The sequence below is a fragment of the Piliocolobus tephrosceles genome, chromosome 1 (assembly GCF_002776525.5).
Source record: "Piliocolobus tephrosceles isolate RC106 chromosome 1, ASM277652v3, whole genome shotgun sequence".
NCBI classification, from domain to species: domain Eukaryota; kingdom Metazoa; phylum Chordata; class Mammalia; order Primates; family Cercopithecidae; genus Piliocolobus; species Piliocolobus tephrosceles.
Genome location: NC_045434.1, coordinates 159,861,116 through 159,869,483, shown reverse-complemented (window position 1 = coordinate 159,869,483; position 8,368 = coordinate 159,861,116). Strand labels below are relative to the sequence as shown.

The 8,368-nt window shown below is 45.4% G+C and overlaps 1 non-coding gene across 1 annotated transcript; it reads right to left on the bottom strand.

The window, feature by feature from the left end:
• Positions 1 to 4,676: 4,676 nt before the first annotated feature.
• On the bottom strand, positions 4,677 to 4,781 carry LOC111528273. The gene has a single exon (XR_002726923.1). It is a non-coding gene; the product is annotated as a U6 spliceosomal RNA (small nuclear RNA).
• Positions 4,782 to 8,368: the final 3,587 nt, after the last annotated feature.

Below are 8,368 nucleotides of genomic sequence, written 5' to 3'. Positions count from 1 at the left end.
GTGTGCTTTTTTTCAGCTACCAGCACTTTGTGAACACCCTTCCTATGCTTGGTTATTTCCTTCTCAGAAGACCCACCTCCCCAAGATTGAAACTGGAGTTTACAGCAATTGATTATGGGGAGATGGCGGAGTGATGTTCAGCTACTTCATATTCCTTAAAAAATTCCTCTTCTATTATAGACAAGCCTGCTAGAGCAGGTTCTGGTGTTTGCAACCATGACCCTTGGTGGCTGCAATGCAGCGTCGGCACTCTCTTGGTTTTAAACTGCTTCTATTCTATTAATTTACATTACTTATACAATTACTTTTAGGAGTTTCTGTTGATTGTTGTGCTGAGTATTTGCTGCATTACCACTTTGGTTAGTTTTCTCTTCTCCTTTAATCCTTTGTTACTACCAAATTCTTTCCCACTGCAAAGTGGGAGTGAGTGGACTCAGTGGGCCACAAAGTCTTTTGCTCCCCTGAACTGGGCCACAGTCCAAAGGGCTTGGAAACCACAACTCAGAGTAAATGTTTCCTAGGAATTCAGCTCCACTTCCTCCCTTCTGGGTCACTTCAGTGAAAGCATCTCAAGGGGGAGGCACAGATACTCCACAGGGGGGCACCCCTGCACCCACCCTCTTTGGGCAGCTCCCATCCCAGCAGCATCATCCCTGGTCAGAATTCAGCAGATGCCTCTGCAGGTATCAGCTGGGCGCCACAGCTCCAGTTGCAGGTGCAGACAGTTTAGCGCTTGCGTGGGCTGTGGCAAATGCCTTCTGGGTTGGGAGAAAGGTTTTTGTTGGCTCAAATACGCACAGCCTGCACATTCAGGAAAATCAGTTTAAACCAAACTGAGGCTAAGTTATCCCCAGACACCTGGGTGGAGAAAGCGATGTTTCCAGATTTTTCAGGCAGGAAAGCTGTTATTATTTCGCAATGCCCCACCTAGCCCTCTGGCAAGTTCAGTCTGACAAGAAGCGGCCATGTGTGATGTGGGTCCAACAAAGATGGTGACCACCCAGCCTCGGCAGCATGCCAGCCAGAGGAAGGGCAGGTATCATCAGAGATGAACCAGAAAGACTCGAGGAGAGAAGAGGAGCACCAGGAACTTCTGTCAACTTCAACTTTCCCTTGAAAGAGATGGAATTCCTTCAGTGTACCATCTGGTAATACAAAGGAAGGTTATATATTGTGGTGGCCTGGATTTTGTTTTGCTTTAATGTGGGCAAAGTTACTAAGAAAAGGTGTTGCCAAAATTGACTCCCAGGTTTATATCACCCCATAGAGCAGCTCAAAGGTGTCACAGAATGGTTGGGCATTTGGAGCATAGCATAGGCAGACTTTTATTGGTGACTCTGCTCATATCTTTTCTTTTTTTTTTTTTTTGGATGGAGTTTTGCTCCATCCCCCAGGCTGCAGTGCAGTGGCACCATCTTGGCTCACTGCAACCTTCACCTCCCGGGTTCAAGCTATTCTCCTGCCTCAGCCTCCCAAGTAGCTACAGGGACTATAGGCGCTCGCCACCACACCTACCTAATTTTTTGTATTTTTAGTAGAGACAGGGTTTTGCCATGTTGCCCAGGCTGGTCTCAGGCAATCCTGGCTGGTCTCCAGAACTCAGGGAATCCACCTGTCTTGGCCTCCCGTAGTGCTGGGATTACAGGAGTGAGCCACTGCACCTGGCCTTGCTCACATCTTTTCTTCCAGCCAGATTATGGGCTCTTTCAAGTCAAGGTTCCCCTTTTTTGCTCCTGGGTATCCTTTATGGCACCAGTCCAGGGCCCTGCAGGTGGTAATCCACTGTTATCTACTGTTGGGAACCAGTCCACTGATTATCTACTGTTGTGAGGAGAGAAATATAAAACAGGGTCTTGGACAACATTTGCATCCATACCACCCCATACAGCAGGGCCAAGGTCAGAGTCTGCTTTTGAGACTCCTAACGCAGTGCTTTCCTTTACAAATTTCATGTACTGGTCCTCAGTGTGATATTGGAAGACATGAAATTGATGGTTTCTTTAAAAACAATGTGGCCGGTGTCCCTAGTTTAAATGTGGAATAATGGAGTTTTTATTGTGGTAAAGTGTGCCAGAGAACTGCTCATACTTCTGTTGGTGATCTTTGCTTGCTGCCTCTGGCTACAGGGAAAGTATAACGCATAACAATAAAAATAGTTGCCAACATCAATTAAGTACTGACTCTGTCCTGGGTAAGTCCTTTACCCATCCTTACTCAGTGCCTGGGACAGCATGGGCATGTCTCCTCTGTAAACCAGAAAAAGATGCTGCCTCATGGCCCAGCCTGAGTTCAGGGCTGTGTTCAAAGAATCAGCAGTTAAGTAGAAAAAAGTTAATTGGAAGCAATCCAAACCTTCACTGCAGTCTCTAGAGAAAATACCAAACGGGAAGTGCATTCTTAGCACAAAGCAAAAGTCTTAATTTTTTTCTTTCCCATCTCTGCTGTTCTAGGTGTCTATTTCCAGCAGAGCACTGCCCCAGCAGCAGTGTGTGCCGTTCCCCAACATCCGTATGCGAATCCTCCCACTTGGTTCTTCACTCCTGCACCTCCCTCGCCTCTGGCATCTACTCATTCCTCCTCTGCCAGCCTCTCTCTGGCCTCTTCATTGGGAGTTCCAATATTGGCTCCATTTGTCCATAGCTTTTTCATCACTGAATGACCTCAATCTGCATAATAATAGAGGGAGAACAGCCAAGAAGGCTCTGCCAGAAGTGTCCTTATGAGGAAATTACTTAGAAGGCTCCAAAAGCACAGACTTTTGTTTTTGTTTTTGTTTTTGTTTTTCGTTTTTTTTTTTTTTTTTGAGATAGGGTCTCACTCTGACCACCAAGTCTGGAGTGCAGTGGCATGATCACAGGTCACTGCAGCCTCAATCTCCCGGGCTCAGGTGAGCCTTCTGCCTCGGTTTCCCAAGCAGCTGGGACTACAGGTGCGCACCACCACGCCCAGCTAATTTTTGAAATGGTGTTTTGGCATGTTGTCCAGGCTGGTCTTGAACTCCTAGGCTCAAGTGATCTGCCTGCCTTGGCCTCCCAAAGTGTTAGGATTATAGGCATGAGCCACCACGTCTGGCTGCAAAGAGGTTTTTAATACTCATATGTTGATGGTTTTTTTGTTTGTTTGTTTTTGAGACGGAGTCGCCCAGGCTGGAGTGCAGTGGCCGGATCTCAGCTCACTGCAAGCTCCGCCTCCTGGGTTTACGCCATTCTTCTGTCTCAGCCTCCCGAGTAGCTGGGACTACAGGCGCCCACCACCTCGCCTGGCTAATTTTTTTTATTTTTTAGTAGAGACGGGGTTTCACCGGGTTAGCCAGGATGGTCTCGATCTCCTGACCTCATGATCCGCCCGTCTCGGACTCCCAAAGTGCTGGGATTACAGGCTTGAGCCACCGCGCCCGGCCATGTTGATGGTTTTATTCCCTGTACACTCAGTTTATAGATTAGAAAACTGGGGTTTAATAATACTAGTACCAGGCCAGGCTCAGTGGCTCATGCCTGTAATCCCAGCACTTTGGGAGGCCAAGGCAGGCGGATCACCTGAGGTTAGGAGTTTGAGACCAGCCTGGACAACATGGTGAAACCCTGTCTCTACTAAAAATACAAAAATTAGCCGGGTGTAGTGATGCACACATGTAGTCCCAGTTACTCAGGAGGTTGAGGCAGAAAAATAGCTTGAACCCGGGAGATGGAGGTTACAGTGAGCTGAGGTTGCACCGAGCCGAGATTGCATCATTGCACTCTAGCCTAGGTGACAGAGTGAGACTCCATCTCAAAATATAATAATAATAATACTAGTAAATACTTATACTGTTATAATAATAATTATTATTATTACCAGCTAGATACTGTCCTATATTGTACAAATGCTAACTTATTTAATTTCACGATGACCATACTAGGTAGGTGCTATTATATCCTTTTCACAGATCACAGGTTCAGGGGCACAAATCTAGTAAGTGGCAGGGTTGGAATTCAAATTGAGGTTTGTCTGACTCCAGAGACCGAGCTCTTAACGACAGTGTTCCTTGCCTTTGGGTCCTGTTTCTGTAGCCATCTATGAAGCAAGTAGCTTTTGGAAGTCTAAATAGAAAGAGAAGGAACCAGATAGAAGGATTTAGCAAAGGAACGAATCTAGCATTAAATTCCACCACCAGCCATGCTATTAGACATCAGGTGATTATTAAAATATAAACATGGTTGGGGAACATGCTAGGTCTCTAAATAAGACCAATTTACTTGTGAAGGAATAGCTTAAAAATCCAGTGACTTTCTAATCCACTGCAAATGATTTAATCAATAAAACACAATTACTTTTCAAATAATCTTTGAAAGTTCCAAGGAGTCTTGAGGTGTTTAATTGCTATTTAACCAGATAGCAGCAGTTGAGTTACACAGATATCTATTTCATATAAAATGCTCTTTGCAGATGGAACACTCTGTCAAATTTTCCATTAGAAAGACATATTTTCAGGGCAGACACAAGGGTTTTAGGTTACAAATTAATTTCGTTTCTCTGTTGTTCTCTAGGCAGGGCAAGGGGAGGGTGGAATGGCTGATGCAGACATCCACAGCTCTTTCCTTGTTAACTCGGGAGCACGATGGTCCTCCTTGTCAATAATAAGCAATGGATACAAAATCAGAATCGCTGCGGTAGGAATCTGTGGGCCTTTTTCTTTTTTAAATATGAAATGCTTCATGAATTTTTGTGTCATTCCTTGTGCAGAGGCCATGCTGATCGCCTCTGTATCATTCCAATTTTGGTATATTTGTTGCTGAAGTCAACACAGGAATCCCTGTTCTAACCAGTCAGCTCCCCAGGTAATTTTTATGCACACGGTAGTTTGAGAAGTACTGTTCTGGCCTACTTTTTAAAATCTTTGGTAAACTGTAGTTCAGTGTTTCTTAAACTGTAGTACACCTATAACCTGAAGATCTTGTTAACATGCAGATGCTGATTCGGTGGGTCTGGAATGGAGCCTGATAGTTGGCATTTCCAACAAGCTCTCAAGAGATGCTGATCTGCTGGTCCCAGCACCAAGTAGCAAAGTGTGTGGTCAGGGTATTTGTCTGGTTGGGGAGGAATGGGAAGGAGCTCAACAGCCCTAATCATGATTCCTAGCACCAGCACTTGAAACTGTGTGACCTTGTGTAAGTCACTCTAGCCCTTGAAGCCAGCTTCCTCAGCTATAAAAGGGTACGAAGTAACACTCTCCACTTTATAAGGCTGTTCTGATGGCTACATGCCTATACTTTATACAGTACTTGGCATGTAGAAGACACTGAAATACAAGCTGTGGTTGCTGTTGTTTTTGAGGGAAGGAAGAAACTAGTAAGTGCTTAATAATGGTCAGTTGTTTTGTTATTATTTATAGAGAACCGCTGTGTGGTATATTAGGCACTGTGCCAAATATTACACTATTATTATTTACTCTTCTCAAAGACTCTATGTCTCTAGGTATTATTTCTTCTGTTTAACAGATTAGGAAGCCTAAGCTCAGAGAGGTTTAGTAACTTGGTCATAGTCACAAAGATAGTAAAAGGCAGAGCTAGGGATGAATTTAGGTGTTCCTGCCCACAATTTTTTTTTTTTTTTTTTTAAGACAGGGGCTTGCTCTGTTGCCCAGGCCAGAGTGCTGGATTACAGTGGTTAAAATCACAGCTCAATCTAGCCTCCACCTCCTAAGTTCAAGTGATCCTCCTGCCTCAGCCTCCAGAGTAGCTGGGGCCACAGGTGCATGCCATGACGCCTGGCTAATTTTTTAAAAATCTTTTATAAACACAGGCTCTCATTATGTTCCCCAGGCTGGTCTCAAACTCCTGGCTCAAGTGATTCTCCCACCACAGCTTCCTAAAGTGTTGAGATTACAGGCATGAGCGATATACCTGGACAACTGCCCAAGCTCTTAACGGCCCAGACTGAAGCCTGGTTCTGTCCATGTCCACCTGAGTCTAGGAAAGGTGGTGAGCTGGTACCTGATGACCCCACAACATGGCACAGTACAGGACCAGGGGGTGCAGAGGTAGAGAATGGGCAGCTGCAGACAGAAGCCTCCAGGAAGGATTGCCAAGGAGCAGAGAAGAATCAGGCCCAAGAGAAGGCGCAGGACCAGGTTCCAAAAGGATTTAGACATCCAGCAAACAACCAGGAATAGAGCCTAAGGTGATGAGGACTGTGTCTTCTTTGCTTCTGTTTCCAGTGCTTAGTACAATGCTGACCACAGTGCTGCCTCATAAAGATGTAGCAGTTGAATTAATGAATTATTGAAATAATGGATTAATTCATATTTTGAGGGTAGCAACTGATTTGAAATTGGTAGGCAGGATGTTTTGGAGTGGGAGAGAGATGTTCACCTCTGGACTTTTCTTTTTTAAAAGAGTGAGCCGTTCAAAATAGAAGAACAACTGGAATATTTCCCTTGGAGTGCTGCCAGTGCACACAATGCCTCCTTTTCTTCCCAGGTCAGAAGGCATTTTTGGGCCCAGCCCCTCGGCATGTGTGTGCAGCCTGCAGCCTGTCCGACATACTTACCCACTTGTGCTCTGGAACACAAAGGCCTCCCACCTGCCAAGCCCAACACAAATGCCTCCTTCACCACAGTCCTCTGGCGTGTGTGGGTTCAGCTGCTGCTGCTGCTGAGAGTCCCTCTCCAGGGCGAAAGTGAGGCTCCGGTGGCTCCAGTCCCTCCACTACTGCTCAGAGAAAGAGACCGCAATGCTTTCTCAACCATCGAGTCCCCTTCACTGGCCACGAGGCGTGAAGTTCAATAGCCCAGTAACTTGAGGAAAGAAGAAAAGGGACCCTTTTCTGTTCAAAGACCAGCCTCAACAGATTGTGTGCAATCATCCATTTATCAGAAATGCTTGTTCAGGCACTGGGCTAGGTTCTGTGGACTCATGGACGAATAACACAGGGTTCTTTTATTTAAGGAACTCACAGTCCAAAATGGGAGGCAGATACCTAAACAAGGACCCATGTAGTGTTAGAGAGGTGTGGCTGGAGCATCTCAGAGGATCAGAAAAGCAACACAGATGTGGTATTTTTTAGCTGGGCGTTGAAGGATGAGTAAAAGTTCAGCAGGTAGATGGGAGAAGCAGTTCTCGCGAGAGATGAAAACATGTATGGTGGGCTTGAAGAATGACCAGCAATCCTGGTCTAGAGTGCAGGGTCAGGGAAGTGGATGGGGGAAGACAGGGGCTGGAAGTCAGCTCATTTTATTTTCTAGAATAGGAAACCATCAAAGGTTCTTAAGCAGGGAGGAACAAGATGAAAGCTGGGTTTTGGATACGATTCTGACTGCAATGAGGGGCATATGTCCCCAGATACCGGCCTATTAGTAGACATTCAATAAATATTTACAGAATGAACAACTGATTTCAAGAGGGAAATAGCAAGTCTGGTAAGCAGTCTGGCCAGACTTAATACCTTTCCCTAAATGCCCCTTTTATTTATTTATTTTCTTATAAGAGAACAGAAGCTTTTCTTCTCCTGTACTGAACCATTACAAATGTATATAATCTGCAATTGCAGGCATAATTACATAATGTCTTATATGGTTGGCAGTTTCATAAGTGTTGGCTTTGTCTTCCTGACTGACTTTCGGCTCCGTGACAGCTGGGGCAATGCCTTTTGTGCTCTCTCAGTATTGCCCAAAAGCAAAAGCATTTATCATGTGCTGGGAACACAGTAGGCTCCAGGTAAGCAGAACGTGAAACAGACTCAAGGAGCACAAGAGCTGGACAGGCTCCTGCAATTACCGAGTTCAACTCTCTCATTTCCCTGATGGGGAGACTGGGCGAAAGAGAAATATATGCACTATGTGGAAATGTGTGCACTTTCCTACTACTGGGCTCTTGCATTTCACAGCAGGGACCTGGGCTCAGTCAAGATTTTCAGGTGCAAACACCAAAGGTCCAGACACAGACTGAAATTAACCAGTGATGAACCTGGCTAACAGCACGGTAAATTGAACACCAACACACAAACAACACAGGCACAGAAGAATGTCTCACATACATGAGTGGTATTCAGCACCCATTGCTTATCAAATTATGAAAAAAGCATAGCCTGAGACTAGACCAGACAGAGGCAGGAAAGCACAAAGATTAAGAGTGTGGGCTTTGGAGTGTGTGGATCTGGGTCTGAATCCCAGCTCTGCCACTTACCAGTGTGTGTTTAGGTTCCCTAACTGCACCCGCCACCTCTACCGCCAGCCAGCCCAGTGTCCAAATAGGTAACACAAGAAAAAAACAATTTCCTCCTTATAGGATTACACAGATGAATTGGGATGAGGCATGTAAAATGCTTATCACAGTGCCTGCAGTGGGGATCGAAAGGTGACCAACCAGAGAGAAAGCAAGGAAGAAAGCAC